We start from the raw sequence: 17,967 nt of genomic DNA, 5'->3' as shown, positions 1-17,967 counted from the left end.
ATATATCCACTGCCCCATACGCCTTCATGGAGTAGTGCTGAATTAGTTATGCACAGGGACAACTTTACCTTTTTTACCTTTTACTGAAAATATAATTTGTCGAGTCTTTCTACGGAAACGTTTTTGTAAAACTGAAGCGATTAAAGTAATGATTTGTTATGATTTGTATAGGTCTACAGTTAGGAACTTTTCATAGTGAAATACGATCAAAGATACCAAGCAAAAAATGTTTATCCTATGGTCCCCGTATGCAACAGAGAAACCCATTTCTTTGTTTCATTCCGCAGGACCTGTAACATTGAACGTTATTAAACAGTGTAGTGTAGAAGTGGTAAATGTGATTGTATGGACTTGAAGACTTTTAATACACGTACATACACATTATGAATTATTAAACAGTTTCCTTGGTGTTAACATAATTACTCATTAAGTCTCGCCCTTCGTTTTGGGGAAGATGTAACGTGAATTGTAAATACATTGCATGTTCTGTTTTGTTTTCCATTCTATGTGTCATGTATAAGACGGATCTATTGACAAGAAACAAGATATAAGATTTGAGATTTTCACGGCGGTGACTATGAAGAAAGCAGTCTTCTGGGATGTGGCGCCGTGTAGATATTGTGTTAACCAACGTTTCGGAGGAACGTATCGCCTCCATCTAACAGACTCTGTTAGCACCTACTCATGCTGGTTCCTCGCTCGCTGATTTGCTTCTTTTTTCTTCTACCCTGAAGATGGAGGCAATACGTTCCTCCGAAACGTCGGTTAACGCAATATCTACACGGCGCCACGTCCCTGTAGAAAAAAAGCGAACCATTCCTCCTAATAAAGTCATTGTTCACCTTGCTCAGAAAAAGGTTCCTTGTGTGTTGTGCGTATCCAAAATATGGTAGTCAGTAAAAGTAAAAGAATTTCCCTCCAAAGATTGATGACATTTGTTATTTAACGACACTTTTTATATTAATCAAATATTTGGTGTGTATGTTTTGTTGTGATTAAATTCTGTAAAATTGATTGCTGATCTATTTATGAATGATGCAATGCTGAAGAGAAACAAGTAATTTCCGCAGCAATTTGGGAGAGACGAGGAGAGTATAAAACAAAAGTAAGACAACACCTCGTTATGCGGTTTGTATCTATATGTTGTAAAGTGTAATGGGTTCTCTGTAATTATCGGTCAGCCGCTACGGAACGAGAAAGGGACAACTTAGCTGGAGGATATGCTATTATGTTAGAACATTCGTTATGAATGAACAATGCTGCTAGGGTAAACGTCTGATACTCTCCTTTTATGCGGATTACGTCATCAGCAGCTCGTCGGCGGTATGTCTTTGTAACATACATATTTGAAGAGATCGCATCCCGTATTATATAAATTAGCTATTCCCCAAGCGACTTTAATATTGATGTACTTGTGTATCAAATCTCGATTATCAGATAATGCAGACAATGGGGTGCGTTTTTCTGTCCGGGAGAGTGAGTTGGACGAAGAGACCAAATTCCAGTAGAATCTCGACCTACGAAGGCATTCCACTGCAGACAAGAATGTTTCAAAACGTCACTTTCCGCCATCCTTTTTTTTTTAATTCCTTGGCCAGGAGAAGCCTTCTAAATCTCTAGATCATTTCTAGCAGCATTATCCGGGCTACTGAATCAGGGCTTCATAAACATGGCCGCCCACACGCCACGGGCGAATTAGTGGACACCACTGGCAAGTAGAGAAATGTTTGTGTGAACAGTATTGTTAGTCTGTGTGCGAATTAATTTTTCTGAAATACTCAGTAGCTCTAAATCGTATTTCTGAAGCCCCGTACTGAATAGAACAGATTAGCGTTTCAAATATAAAACATAGTTTAATATTAACATTTTGATCGTGCTTGTGTGTTGTGTTTGAAGTTTCGTTATAATAACCAACATTGCTTGATTTTTATTATTTTAATACATTCATGTAGATGTTCTAAATTCACCCGTAACTTCTTAGAGAGTGGTTTCAATTGTAACCATTTTAAACTTTAAGATATATTTGATTTACCTCATTTGTTAAGAACTATGTTGGAACTATGATACTCATTATTTTCTGACTGTACATAAATACATACGATCTCCAGTCGTTCATCCTTTGTATGACGTGTGTTTTACAATATGTAACTGATTGCGAAAATATTACAATCAGTGTCTTGAATAGGCCACCGGACATGTTCTAAATTAGTGATATAATAAATAAATTTTAAAATAAGATCACTGGAATGTAATTTCTTTGCCAGTGGACTAAGACCTCGAATATAATTACAGCCCATCTATCTAGAGAGTTCTACAGCCCCCCATTGGGCGCCAAGCAGTCTCTCAAACGCGGATCTTGATAACTGATATGCATATAAAAAAGTATAGATGCCTTGAATGCTGTGGTCCTTTTTGTAAGATACCGCAATGGGTGTGGTCTAAATGTACATCAGAATGGAGTCATCATATAAATAATTGCATATCTTATATGGCTGAAACATAATTATTCCCTGAATGTGGACTGGGGCTCTTCGTGATTAGAATTTCGCGAGCAGCATCCAATTATCACGTACAAGAAGTCGTACTAGTTGGTTCTTGTGTGTTTATTCTATAGCCGTAAGGTGTACAGCTAAGTTTTGCCAGGTGTATGGGAAATTACTTTTGCTTGGTTGGTGGTCAACTACCTACCACCTTGTTACATTCTCTCTTCATCACGAAGTATTCTGAGAACTGTGTTAGCAATTAAATAGAAACATGTATCATGAAAAGTTAAACAGTTCCGTCCACTGTGACTGGTGAATATTTTTCTTATTTCAATTATTTATGCCCTTACATGTTCAAGTTCGTGTAGCAACAGGCGTGACCAGAGTGGTTTGAACGGCTGTTGTACTGTGATGTGGAAAGCAAATGGAAAAACTACCACATTATCAATTTTCCTGGATAGTCTCTTTCCAAAAACAGAGATACCATGTGTGCGACCAGAAGACGAGGAAAAAGACGTAATAAAATGCTGGATGACCTTGGGGACAGAAGAGGATATTTTCATTTGAAGGAGAAAGCTCTAGATCGCATTAAGTGGAGGAACTGTTTTGGAAGAGACTGTGGACCGGTCGTATGACAGATTACTGATGAAAAAATGTTTCGGCCTTAGAGACCATCATCAGAGGGACACCTTTACATCAATACAGTTCCAAGCTACTATTACAATATATGTTCTGAAAGTTAAAATATATACATATAAAATAATATACTCGTACAATTGGGTGTAAAATCTAAAATCTTTACAACTACAGCGGTTGTTCTAATATTTTAAAACATTTATAATTGGTTTGTTAAGATTCTATGTAAGGGCATAAATAACCGAAATAAGAAAAATCTTCACCAGTCACACTGGACGGAACTGTTTAACTTTTTATGATATGTTAGTGTGACGGACCAGAATGAAACAAATCAGAAACATCTACTTCGTTATTTTCAAATTATTATTTTCGCTTTTAATAAATATAAATAATTTGCATTAAATAATACTGCTTCTTTGTTTGCCATGACGCCTGTCAAGTCGGAAGTCGAAGTATTGCCCTAAAATAAAGAAGGAAATTTGCTATAGGCTTACGTCCCTGCGGTGCGATCTGCTGGTGGATTCATAAAACGGGCAAGTTTTCAGTGCTGTAATTCAATCAAGGCATGTGGGGATATTTTGACAGGGTTAAAAGCCCATTTAGTGCGGGTATTAAGCTAAGAGACAAACGACCGGGTTCGATTCCCAGCTAGAGGACCCCCCCCCATAGACGCATAGTCTGGCGTTGCCCTTAATGCAGCACAGGGAGAACTTTCCCCAATTCTAAAGTGAATATTCACAATTCGGCACATGAATTCAGTGTTCCGGTTGCTCACATTGATAGTTCAGGTTTTATGACAATTACTTCGGGTATAGCCTGTTTACGAGTGTGTACGAATGCTTCGTTTCTCGTTGATATTGTCTTATAAACCCCGCTGATTCTTGTATAACGTTCGAAAATTATAAAAATGATAAGATATGGAAATTGTGAGGATAATTCATGTATACTAAAAAAATGTTTGGGATACTAAGGGGGTTGTCACGGCATGCCGAAACTAGTATAGGACTAACAGTTGTTTCGAGGGCGGTGCCATAAATTTAGGCGGCTAAGGGGTTAAATCCCAGTTGGGGTGATTTCGGCACACAGTCTTCAGGAATTGTACAGCTGTCATGCCGAGCAAGTTAGCCCAAGCGGTAAGGCTTTTGACTTGCATTCGGAAGATGACTGGAACACTGACCATCATACTAAGGTTTATCATGCTTTTGCTCAGTCCTTCCAGGCAAATTCCGGGGTAGTACCTTATTTAGGCCACAGTCACTTCTTTCCAATTTATTATTCATCATAATTCAATCATCCTACGACGCTATATACAATATAGTTTGAGCTACTGATAGTGTCGTTAAAAAATTACAAGTATTACAACTTTGTGGCTTTAGTCCGCAAGCGAACTATACCTATCGAGCGACAGCCGCTTGTCGGCGAAGTTAGTGCTAACTTTAGCGGATAAAGGGCGTCACGTGGTCAGAGCAGCGAATTCCCACGGCCGTTAATTTCGGTGTTCTAGACCGCAGCCGCTATTTCCTTGAAATAGCTCCTCAGTTATCGTCACGCGCCTGAGTGGACCCCGTTCCAGACCCACTACTTCACAGAAAATCTGGTAGCGCCGGGAATCGAACCTGTAACCCCTGGATGTGTAGCAAGATAGCCTAACCACTAGACCACAGAGGCGATCCAATAAATTACAAGTAAGTAAAATATGGTGGTCATGTCCTAAAAGTAAGTTATTAGTCATAAGACGAGAAAACACGAAAAAAGGGGAATATGGATCCATTTGTTGTTTTAATTTTTTTATTTATAACTGCTGGAACACCCCCTCCCCCCACCTCCCGATACGCACACCGCCATACCACCATCGCTTGAAGTATACTATTATTTGATACAAATGGAGCACGCGCATACATACACATTAATATTGGCGTACACGTACGTATATACGCGCGCACACCGCTATCATCGCCAGTAGCGTTGTATTATTTGTAGCTGTCGGTACGTACGCCACTACCGTCACTAGTAGTACCACGACTACAGCGTCGTCATAATATTTGCAGCTGCTGGACCATAAACACACATACACGCAACACTTGAAGCATCTAGAAATTGTGACTCATTATTCTGTATGACATGCCATCGAAGGATGAACTACATAAACCTACAAGTGAAGTAAAACAGAACTTCACTCTTATAATATTATCTTGATTAAGATATGAATTCACATTTTCTCTGATAACCATCAATTTAAATTTAGCAAGTCCTTTTTTTTTTTTTTTCAAATCAACATTGAGTGCTGAGGGGTCAAATTAATGGCTATAAACGCGTCTGGAATTTTCCAAGCAGCTGTCCTGTCTCGGAATTCACGATTTTCTAATGATCCAGCATCAGTTTCGTTCGGCTTTCCGTCTAAAGATACATTGAATTTCGAGAGCATCATCCATATAGAAGCAGTTCTAATGGGATGTTTGCATGTGACACTGACCTGTCGTGTGACCTTAATGGATTTCGTTGCTTGTCAAGTTACAAATGTGTTGCTATTACAGCAACATTGTATTTCTTTTTGAACGGTACCATACATAACAGCATCATGTTTTCTTATCATTCCAAATCAGTGAAAATTACTTTCATACAAAATAAAAAAGAGAAGGAGATAAAACTAATTTTCCTCGAAGACTGTAGTTAACAGTGTATGAAGTTCCAGCCAGGTTTGGGTAAAGACAAAACAACAGGCCTTGGAGGCCCAGAGGGTTGTGAGACGTCGGGGATCCCACATTTTCTAGACAATTGGCTCACACTAATTTTTATATTGCAGTATTTTGTTACCATGAGATCCTTTGACCTGTGTTTCCCTTTTATACAAGATGTTTTCCAATTTCAGTTGAGTAAGCCGCAAGGCTTGTACGAAGTGTAGTACACCAATAACAAGCTTTATTAACGTCAAAAGGAAGGAAACCGTTTCCGTTCTATCAATGAACAGTTTGGTATGGGCAGAGGCATATGCAGGGAATAGGAAGGAGATCACATGTTCATTCCCCTCTCGAATGTCTGGAACAGAATAATATGTTTCTTCATAACGTTTGGTTAAAAGAGACAAATTTGGTGATAATTTATTTAATTTCAAAGTGTAATTATGAATATATACCTAATATAGTTTCTACTAATTGACTTTTAATAATACCCAACGAAGTGAAGTCCTAGATGCACTACGGGGTGGGTGGATATGTATTTGATTTGTGCACTAATTTGATTTCTGTTGTTGTAATTAAACTGTAATTGTAACTGTTAGTGTGACGGACCAAAATGAAACAAATTAAATTCAATTAAACGCAGTTTACACTTATGTGTTCTACTTCTGTAATGTGGCATGAATAGGCATATACATTGCTTTCTGATTTTTGGAAATAAGAGTTTTATAGAGTAACAGATCAACTACTGATACTTTTTATTTTATAAAGACAACAGGGCATGCAATGAAGTAGTTCGACGTACATAGAAAAGCACCTGAAGATGGCACTTTAGTGCCGAAACATGTAGTGCAAGAGAGAAGAGTTAGGTGAATAAATGTATGCACTGTAAGACGGTCAGAATAAATCATGGACATAAATCAGTGCAACAGGATGCTAAAATATAACATTACTGATCAGATTTTTTGCATTCGTCAGACACTGGAGAAAGAACGGGAGTACAATGAGACACTGCATCAGTTATTAATATACTTCAAGAAAGCCTGTGATTCATTTAGGAGGGAAGTATTGTACAATGTTCTCATAGAGTTTGGGGTACCCTTGAAACTATTAGGCTGATTAAAATGTGTTTAAATGAGACGTATGGTAAAGTCCGTATAGGTGAACATTCGTCTCATAATTATTCTATCCAAACTGGTCTAAAACAATATCGCCGTTGCTTTTCAACGTTACTTTAGAATATGTCATTAGGAAGGTCCAGGTAAACCGGGTGACTGATATAAATGGGGCAGAGCTGCTGATCTATGCTGATGATGTGAATCTACTGGGAGGTAACAGTGATACCACAAAGAACACAAAAATTTTAATTGACGCTAGTAAGAGGGTTGTTCTAGAAGTAAACGCAGCGGAAACTAAGTATATGTTGTTGTCTCGTCACCAAAATACAGGGAAAATCATGACATAAAGATATCTAACTATAATTTTACCTGGAGGCACGCGGTAGCATAGTTGGTTGTGGCTGTACGCTACAAGCCGGCAGGTCGCGGGTTCAATTCCCGATGAGGTCACTAGATTTTTCAATTGACCTAATCCTTCCACCCGCACTATGGCCCTGGGATTGACTGAGCCACTAACAGAACTGAGTACCAGGAATCTTCCTGGGGTTGAAGAGCTGCCAGCGAGTAAGTCTGACTGCACCGCCATCTGTGAGCCGATTGTCTAGAAAGTATGGGAGCCTCGACGTCTCACAACCCTATTGGTCTCCACTTCCTGTTACAGGGTAACCTTATAATTTTGCGTGTAGTTCTGTATGGGTGTATAGCTTGGTCTCTGACATTAAGGGAGGAACATAAACTGAGGGTGTTTGAGAACAGGGTGCTGAGGAGAATATTTGGACCGAAAGGGGGTGAAGTGACAGGTGGTTGAGCAAAACTGCATGAAGAGCTTCATAACTTGTACTCTTCGCCAAGTACAGTTAGACTGATCGAGTCAAGGAGGATGACATGGGCAGGGCATATAGCACCAAAAAGGGAGAAAAGGAATACATATGGGATATTGGTGGGAAAGCCAGAAGGAACGAGATCACTAGGAAGACTAAGACATAGGTGACTGGATAGTATTGAAATTGATCTTAGAGAGATAGGATGAAGTATGGATCGGATTGATCTGGCTTAGGATAGGGACCAGTGGAGAGCTGCTGTGAACACGGCAATGAACTTTCGGTTTCCAAAAAATGCTGGGAAGTTCTTGAGTAGCTGCACACTTGGCGGCTTTTCAAGAAGTGCTCAACTCCATAAAGGCAGTTAGTTCAGTGGCTTACAGAACCTCAGAATGCTTACGTATGTATGACTACTTTTTAACCATGTAATAGAGTTTATTGCTCTAATAATGCCAATATCCATAATATGAGACAAACTGACTTTAAAATCTATTAAATGGTTTAAAGAAAGACAATGATTATCAGTGCATCAAGAAAGTACTGCTACACTAGAATTCTGAAACGGACGATTTTTTAATAGGCTAATATACGTATTAAGACAGTCATATCTTCCGGCTTCTTTGCTCTTGCATAAATTGATGAACTGCAAGTTTAGACTTATAGAAACGAAGGTATTCCGAACATGTTTTCTGATCTAATACTATGCAGGAATTCATGCGGTCTGGTAAAGGCCCTCCTACTATATGGAGGCCGGACGCTGAATTAACAGAAGATTAACACAGCTACATCCCACACACTCTTCTAACGAGAGCGTGGGATTTACATCGTATTTTGCTCGTTGTACCAAGAATGACTGACATTAATTGCGTTATAGTAGCCTGAGCTATGTTTGAGCAAATATATCTAAACCATGACATCAACAGTTGTTTGTTTTTTATAGTCTGTTTGGTTCCAGTGAATCAGTTTAGTGTTTTCTTCATTTGTTCAGTACGGATTTGTCCTGTGAAAATCTCTCTCTATCCCTGAAATGAAACATAATTTGAAGACAATGTGTATAATTTGTTTGTTTTCATGCATGTTTAATTAGGACCTGTTCCTGACAGCAGTAATGCCATACGATGGGCTTATAATTAGACCCAATTCTCTACTGAAGCGTCCTGTTGCGTTATAATTCAATTAACATTATGTTCTCTGCCTTTCTGTATTAAACACTTTTATGGATGCTCTAGAACTGTGTGATTTTGTTTAATCTTTCACAATACACTGTACACTTGTTGGTACTACGAAACATATGCCAACGTAGTACAAAGATTATATAGTGAGTCACACTTGGAAATTGCTTTTTGAAAACACATGCCGTGCTACATGTACATAATTTTTTATTGGTCCTTAAATTATATAGTATTTTGGCGAGATCTATTCCCTTGCATCACTTCCCATATATATACTTACACGTGTATGAATAAGTATATTGAGAGTGCCGCCCAAATGCCAGAATATGTGAGCGGGCGTCCATTGCTAGTCAACGGCTTGTTAAAACACGTTTACGAGACAGCGCATAGAGAGACGTCCCTTGCTGAGCAACGGCTCAGTAAACGTTGTCCTCGCAGCAACCAAGAGATAGAGATAAAATGAACGTGTTACCTAAAAATGAAAACACCTTCCCGAGACAACGCAGACAACAGTTAATGAAACGAAACCCTTCAAGAAGGTGTCTTCTAGTTCGTTCGACTGTAGAAGATAAAGAGATCAGAAAAGACCAGATCGGCATTGAGATCAGAGAAGACCGGAGCAGAGCTGAGATCAGAGAAGAAACCAATTCAGCCAAGAGCCAGAAGACGAAACGTGAGAGACGACGGACTAGTCAGTTCGCAACGTCTGGAAGACGTTAGGAGTGATTGTAGTTGTGATTGTATACGAGTTATCCAATAAAACAGCTTCGTATAATCCGGAATCCACAACTATTTGTCACGGAACCCTGACACTTGACAATATTAAGTCATGTTCTTGGGTTCGTTTCTGCATCGTGCAGTTTCTTTTCACATCTCCGACATTACACTGAGAAGATTCACGACGAACAAGAGTACCTCAAACATATCTTACCATACGGGGAATGTTTCACCAATGCTTGAAACAGTTTAATGTGCATGTTTTCGTCATGATCGAGAGTAATGTCATGTCATGTGAGGGGTATGATGTATGCTTGCGATACTACAATGCACAAGACAAGAGTGTCCATTGTTCTAGAAGTAGTTACGTCACTACATGGCTGTTTTACCTCCTCACCGACCCGTGACAAAGATCCGGCTCTGCCAGAACCATAGATTACCGTTAACACGCTATTAACATCTATAAATAAACTTCTTTACGCACAATCAGAAATATCACAGCATGAACGGCAATAAATAATTCTTTTTTCCGATTTTGATTTTATTATGACGTCAAGCTAATTTTTATTCGAACCTTCCCAGAAGAGAATGGACAGTGTTTAAGTTCTTTAGAATTGGCACATGTTTCTCTTTGTGTACATACTTCTTACTAGTTCCATATGTTCCTGTTCATCGGCGGTCATATTATAGCTCAGTTCTCGAGCAACAAACCATTAATTTCATATAAGTTATTTGCATGTTGTTCTTTACGTAGGGTATATTTGCTACATGAATAACAGTGACGGTGGAAATAGCGTAAAGTTCTAGAAGTCACGGATGATTTTTACGAGGGCAGTCATGGGAAAGCTTCTTAAAATTCAGGTGCCTACTCTCTGAATTTTATATTTTCAAAATTTAAAATTCACATTAATCATGAATGAAAGTTGAGCTGTTGTTTGTAGGTCGACAAATTATGATTTCCTCTCACACGCTTGGATCTTCATTATGCTAAGAGTTTCGGGCTCCTTGTATTTTAAAGGAGGAGCTCGTGAGAAAGTGTAGATCTCACGGAGTCTTCTACAGTTCTGAAGTGGTTTTCCATCTTTTCATAGAAAACACGGAAGTTCCTTAATCTTAATATTGGAACCATATTATTAACAGTACAAGACGTTTAGAAGCGAGGTAATGCGTATGGCTAAATTAAGCAGTTTATAGACTCTCGACAAGATTGTTCATAATTTATTTAACTTGCGGTCCTAGCGAATCGTGATTTTGTAAGGAATATTTTGCATTTTGTTTGTATTATATAAGGGACATGGCGGTAGCATAGATGGTTGAGGCACTACGCTACAAACTGGAAAGTTGCGGGTTCGATTCCCGATGAGGTCATTGGATTTTTAAATTGACCTAATCTTTCCAGCCGCACTATGGCCATGGGGTCGACTCGACCTCTAACAGAAATGAGTACCAGGCATCTTCCGGGGGGAGGGAGTAAAGGGCGGCCGGCACGTAGGGCTGACAACTTCACCGCAATTTGTGAGCCGATTTTCTAGAAAATTTGGGAGCCTCGATGCCTCAGAACCCTATGGGCCTCCACAGTCTCTTATAGGGTTAGCTTTATCTTTTTATTATGTAGGTATGCGGTACTACGTGTTAGTTCGTTTGCTTATTTTATTTAATCATCAGTAAATCGGCTGGCAAATTTCTTTCATCCCTTTAGCAAGTAATGGATTCCTGGACTTGATAATGGCCAAGCTACATTCACGCTTGAAAGATCGATAATTTCTTAAATAAACGTTGACTTCGGTATGATATAAAATATACAGTGCCAGTAATATTTATTTTAATGTACAACACGATACATGATTTCTAATACACTGCAACAGTGTTTCAAAATAACAGTGTAATTCAGTTTACTTTAGAAGTCAGTGATATTTGTTTTTCAGAAGCAAATGCTATCATTAAAACGAACGAGTTGCGGTATACTACTACAACTGCACGTGACTTTATTTTCACTACTTTAGTGCTAAAGGGAGCGAATATAAATATTGTTTACATTAACATTGATGTTTTTAGCCTCTGTGGTCTAGTGATCAGAGTTCCTGGCTACAGATCCAGAGGTCTCGGGTTCGATTCTAGGCGCTACCAAATTTTCTGAGAGGTAGTGGGTCTGGAATGGAGTCCACTAGGCCTCAGGAGGATAACTGAGAAGCTATTTCAAGGAAATAACGGCTCCGGTCTAGAAAACCGAGATTAACAGCCATGGGGATCTGTTGCGCTGACCACGCGACACCCTCTATCCGCAAGAGTTGGCACTAACTTCGCCGACAAGCGGCGGTCGCTTGGTCGCGAACTACAAGCAACGGAGTTTGTTTTTTGTGTTTGTTTTTAATCGTGAATGTCAATTTGTAAATATTCTGTCCTTAACAGTTTTAGATTTCAATTTAACGGTAAAGTCTCTGCCCAGTTTGGGGTACAGGCTGTGACGTACGAAACTTATGATTTGTAATACTTTTATACGCATAATCCCATATTAAAATCGGAGTATTGGCCACGTATAAGTTAATAAACTAAACAGCGTTATTTTCGAAATACGAAAATACTGTCATTTATTATTTTTATTTTTTATTTAAACTGCAAATGGGATTTTGCCCGGTGGCAGTGGTACTACAACAAGACACAACACACAAATAACACCACACTCAAACAAAACACAGCACACAAGACTACACAAACAAAAAAGGACACACTAGCACACAGTAAATACACTTACAACTATAACAAATACAATTACAACTACAATTATATAAATTAATGTTAATTTAATAATACTGTACACTAAACAATAATAGTACTGGAATGTATTGTCATAATTCCTAATTCACAATACTGAAAGGGAGGGGAATAATATTGTCACGTGTTTTTTGGGTAACACGACAAGAAACGATGGGTAGGATACTACATTTCGTTTGGTAGAAATATCTTTTCGTATTTGTGCAGTACATTTTGATTTTATATCCAGCCAGTCTTTGTACGTGAATTCATGTCATCGAACCTATTGTGAACTTGAACGCCAGTTGATGTTCAACTGTTGATTTATTGTTGCTACTAGTCTCGTGTTTTGTATGCAGCGCACGAAACTTGGACAAGCTGCCCATTTCCAGCGGAGTATGTGATTATTTAGCTCAACAGGTGCGTCACCAGGGGATATTGTCCTTTTATAGTTTCTCGGCGACTTTCAAAGCCCCTTCTCGTTCTTTCCTTCTTAATCAACATTCGACATTTTATTTTATTTTGTATAATGATGTTTGTAGTTATAGTACCAGTTGAATTCTCATACCACCAGTCCAAGTGGTTAGAAATGTTTTTGAAACATTTTGAAAATAAATGTATTTTTTTTTCACTTTTCTGTCTGATGTATTTTGTATAACTCTGTAGACTTATTAGTTTCAAAAGTTATATTTTAACTTCCTAAGCGCTAGAGAGATTGTTTTTATATCTAGTTGAATACATCTTTAATACATTCGTATAACTGCTGACGAAGAACGTGTTCTAACTCAGTTTAATTAGGCCCTGTACGGCATAGACACTGAATGTTATTGAATTTTCGTGTCGGCTCATTGTTTCGTCTAGGGTAATATGCTGTACAATAACAAGCTGCGCAGCACATGAAATACAAGACATTACTGTCTACGAAAGCGCAGCGTTTATCACAAATAGCAAATAGGTCATCTGAACATGTGAGAAAGTTCAATTATTTGGGAATGACATTAACGAATCAAAACAAAATTAAGAGCATGTTAAATTCGGGGAATGCATGCTAACATTCGTTTTAGAATCTTCTTTTTTCTCATCCATCATCAAAAAAATTAAAGATTAAAATATACAAAATTATACTATTGCTGGTAATTTTGTATGGGTATGAAACTTCGTTTTTCACACTGAAGGGACGAACGCAGATTGAGGATATCCGAAATAGGGTGCTGAGGAGAGTATATAGTATTTTGACCTAAGAGGGACGAAGTAACAAGAGGCTGAAGAAAATTGTATAATGAGGAGCTTCACAGTTCTCACCCTTTCCGAGATATTATTAGAATGATGGATGAGATGGTCGGAGCATGTAGCACCCATGGGGGAGAAAAGTAGTGCATACAAGGTTTGATAGAAAATTCTGAAGGAAATGAACGCTTGGAAGACCCAGTCGTACATGGGAGAATAATATGACAGTGAATTTTACAGAAATAAAATAGGAGGGTGTGGACTGGGTTCATTTTCTCAGGTCAGGGACAAGTTATGGGCTGTTGTTCGGGTTCCATAACATTCTGGGGATTTATTGACTAGCCGGACAACTGTTAGCTCAGAAAGGATTCTACCTAATGGAGTTAGTTAATTGGTTAAAATAACAACGAATTCCAGAAATGCGTACTGGACCAGTGATTGAGACTAGCTATATCTAACGGGCCCAACTGAGTAGGTTTATCCTATCCACCTGAAGACGGAGACAGATCCAGTCTCCGAAACGTCGCGGTCCTTTGTCTTTTACATGCCAGACAATGGGTGAAGTACAAAATAAGCCAAAAGAAGTACACTGATTGTATTCACTTCTTTTTCAGGTTCAGTAAAAATTGTTTAGTATCCAGGCTTAATGAACAGCAATATGCACCTATATCATTACCTATGCGAATTAGTACTCACTCATCTAATGGAGCTTCTAGTGGGGATTGTGATTCGTCGTGGATTTATTAATGTTCAACTTACTTACTTATGGAGCTGAGCCCTTCTGGAGGAGCCGCCAATTCTGCAGCTACTCAAGAATTTCCCAGCATTTTATGGAGCCCGAAGGTTCATCACCGTGTTCACAAGAACCCTCCACTGGTCCTTATCCTGAGCCAGATTTATCCAATCCATACCATCCCATCCTGTCTCTCTAAGATCCATTCTAATATTGTCCACCCACCTACGCCTTGGTGTTCCCAATTGTCTCTTTCCTTCTGGCTTTCCCACCAATATCCTATACGCATTCTTCGTCTCCCCCATTCGTGCTACATGACCTGCCCACCTCATCCTCCTTGACTTGATCATTATAATTATACTTGGAGAAGAGTACAAGTTATAAATTATTAATGTTCAAACAAGACAGTAATTTATTGGTCTCATTTCCCTGATTTTCGAACATCAAATTAACTTCATTGAACCCTGGACATGTTCCGGATACGGAGGACACATGACATTTCATATGTTGACATTCTCTTATTCTTCATATGGAAGGAAGGAATAAAATTCTGAGAGGCTGCTTAGAGCACTGGAATAACCCAGTGGTGCCATAAAAGAGGTATGAAATATACGCAGAAAATTTTAATGTCGAGAGATGAAGCTCAAAAGTTACTCAAAAGAACTGAACGGAATCAAAGACAGTAATACGCCGAAGCATCATATGTGTTTTGTGTCAAGATAACGGGCAAGGACCGAAGAAAATATATCCATGGCCAACACTCGGCGACTGTCCTACATTTCTAGAATCACGCCTTGTTAACGGTTTTGTTAGTAGTCACTGTATAATAGTTTTCCGTTACAGTATTAGATGTAGCAACTGAAGGTTAACGCTATCAAGAGCTACAGAATTTTTCCTAATGCAATCTCTGCGCCTGATAGTCGTGCCTCCCAACTATCAAGGTTGCAATACTGGATGCCAGAACTGTAGGCGAACAGTTTCAGACCAGTACTCTTAACAAAAGCAATGGTAAAGTGATCAATGAGGTAAATGTGGTTCCTTATGCACCAGTAGCATCCTACAGATCCGGTATTGATGAGCCAAAGATGTATATCTTCAAAGTCTTTAAATAATAAAATTAAATGTTGTTTATAACGTAAGTTACAAACGCATATGTTTCTGTATTTCAGCATCCTGTTGCAATTGTTCACATTAGCGTACATTTGTCTATAGCCCGTCTAAATTGCAACACTTTTTATTTTACACTTCGATACACTCTCTAACACTACATGTTTCGGCCTCAAACGGCCATCTTCAGGTGTTTTTTTTACAGATATTCAATTAAGATTGTGTCGAAATTGTGTCGACGCTGCTACACTGTTTCACTGTTCCAGTTCAGTTTAAAAAACTACACGCTGTAGTCTTCTTTTTAATTAAAATGAGATAACATTCTTTTATAATTTGTTACTTATTGTTTTGCTTCACTCAGGATGTCGCCATTTCCGTAAAATATAAGAAGTTTTCCTTGGCAGCTTGTTCCTCGCGTTAGTTATCTGTAATTTATAAATTCCTATATTAATGTTGTTTTCTATTTGTTATTATTATTATTGTTATTATCCTTAGTATTATTATTATTATGTTGTGTTTGTTTACTTTTTGTACTCTCTTGTTAGAGAGTATATTGAAGTGCAAAATAAAAAGTGTTGCAATTTAGACGGATTATAGACAAATTGACGCTAACGCATATGTGTTACGCGACGACACTGAAGTTCATTTGTATAAGAAACCACATGTGTGATTAACGCTCTAACTTGTTCTCTCAGTTGACACCAGTATATATTAAAGCAACAAGTAGTTTAGCTCTTGACGTTGCAGATTCTATTTTCACATAGAATTACTGAAGTTGTTAAACACATTTCATTTAATCTTATCATTCTACAATGAGCAGTCGAGCAGCGCGGAAGGAGGTTAAAATAACTAATCTTGTCCTTGGGAGATCCAAAGCATTTGTATGCTTTCCAGCTGTAGAGAGAGTTGGTCGTGTCGCCAAGCTGTCTGGCCGGCTCTGCTGCTGCTTCTTACTCTCTTTGTACGAGATGATTGATGTACTTGCTCTCTCTGGAATATAAAGCCCGGGAAGGACTTCCACCACCTCTGCTCACTCTGTCCTCACTCCATGCCACTACTGATGCTAAACTACAGCATTGAAGGGCATGTTTCTTCACTGCCAAGTCTTGTTCTTGCTAGTTTGTACGACTCTTGTTCACATGCCCATGCAACTTCGCTCTCTGAAACGTTTCTTGTTTTACGGTTTATTATAATTTAGAATAATGAATTATACTTCTTTTGGCTTGTTTTGGACTTCATCCATCGTCTAGTATTTAAAAGACAAAATACCACGACGTTTCGGAGACTGGATCTGTCTCCGTCTTCAGGTGGGTAGGGAAGGATGAACCTACTCAGTTGGGCCTGTTAGAAAGAGCTAGTCGCAATCACTGGATTTCCAGTGATTGAGACTAGTCTCCGAAACGTCGTGGTCTTTTGTCTTTTACATACCAGACGATGGATGAAGTCCAAAAGAAGTACAGTATACACCATCGTCAGAATCCTTTCAAGTCAGTAATGAATTAACTTACATTCTTGAAGGGCTTGCTGTTTTATTTGTTGCAAACATGATTAGTTGGGGCTCCGAGAACAGAATTGCTTGTAATGTCAACTTAAATTTATGCTTCTACAGGACTGTAAGAATTAAAAACAATGGGAACTGGAATCAAGGAGGATTTTTTTTTTACATTAAATTAGAATGTCGGTGATTTGAGGTTTGGCTGAAGTTCTCGAAGAACTAACAATGTCACAAATGCTTTATTATAAAGCATTAAAGTATCTAGCTACTAGGTACGTTCTTTGTGTTGGCAGTGACGACCTGACTGCCATATATAGTATGTGGAGGTGAACGAAAGACATACTCGGGATATTTTTTCTTCGATTACGACGCAGTAGAAGGACGTGTTACAGAAAGAAATAGCCCAAGACATTGTGATCTGGCAGAATATTAGATCATTCGAGATCTTTTCTGCCCAGTTAATATCTTACGCATGTTTAATATCTCCCTACTTACTTGCAAGGTTAACGGGGACAACAATTGTTAAGTTCACAAAGAAGCTATGGTATAGTATATAAATGTAGTACCAGCGTATTTGTTTCGAGCAGATAAACGAAATCACGAATCATCATTCCTCCCACACCTTCCCACTGGTCAGAATAATGGATCTCACGGAGTTAAATCTCTATCCATGTGTAGAAACGCATAAAGAGTAGCTGTGTTCTGTGAACTGATCTTCTGGCGACGGGTTCAAAGGACGTGGATGATTTCAGCTTCCTGCCGCAGGCGTAGCCTTAATATCCATGTTAATTTTCTTCTCATCATAGTCTTCCTTGGGGGCAGGCGGTAGCGCCGTTGGTTGAGGGACTATGCTACAACCCGGAAGGTCGCGGGATCGAATCCCGATGAGGTCATTGGATTTTTTCAATGTACCTAATCCTTCCAGCCCACTATGGCCCTGAGGTCGACTCAGCCTCTAACAGAAATAAGTACCAAGAATATTCTTGGAATATTCTTGGGGGTAAAGGGCGGCCGGCGCGTAGGGCTGAGAAC

General features: G+C 38.8%; 2 protein-coding genes across 5 annotated transcripts in view; one reads left to right on the top strand and one right to left on the bottom strand.

The window, feature by feature from the left end:
• LOC111875441 (peroxisomal leader peptide-processing protease) overlaps positions 1–17,967 on the top strand; it is a 192,904-nt gene that overhangs the window by 18,815 nt on the left and 156,122 nt on the right. The window lies entirely within an intron of this gene.
• Positions 1–17,967, bottom strand: part of LOC111875442 (ion transport peptide-like) — a 38,437-nt gene that overhangs the window by 9,653 nt on the left and 10,817 nt on the right. The gene's annotated exons all lie outside the window — the stretch shown is intronic.

This window comes from Cryptotermes secundus, unplaced genomic scaffold, assembly GCF_002891405.2.
Source record: "Cryptotermes secundus unplaced genomic scaffold, Csec_1.0 scaffold304, whole genome shotgun sequence".
NCBI lineage: Eukaryota > Metazoa > Arthropoda > Insecta > Blattodea > Kalotermitidae > Cryptotermes > Cryptotermes secundus.
Note: the sequence above shows the minus strand (reverse complement) of the source record. Positions and strands in the feature narration are given on the sequence as shown.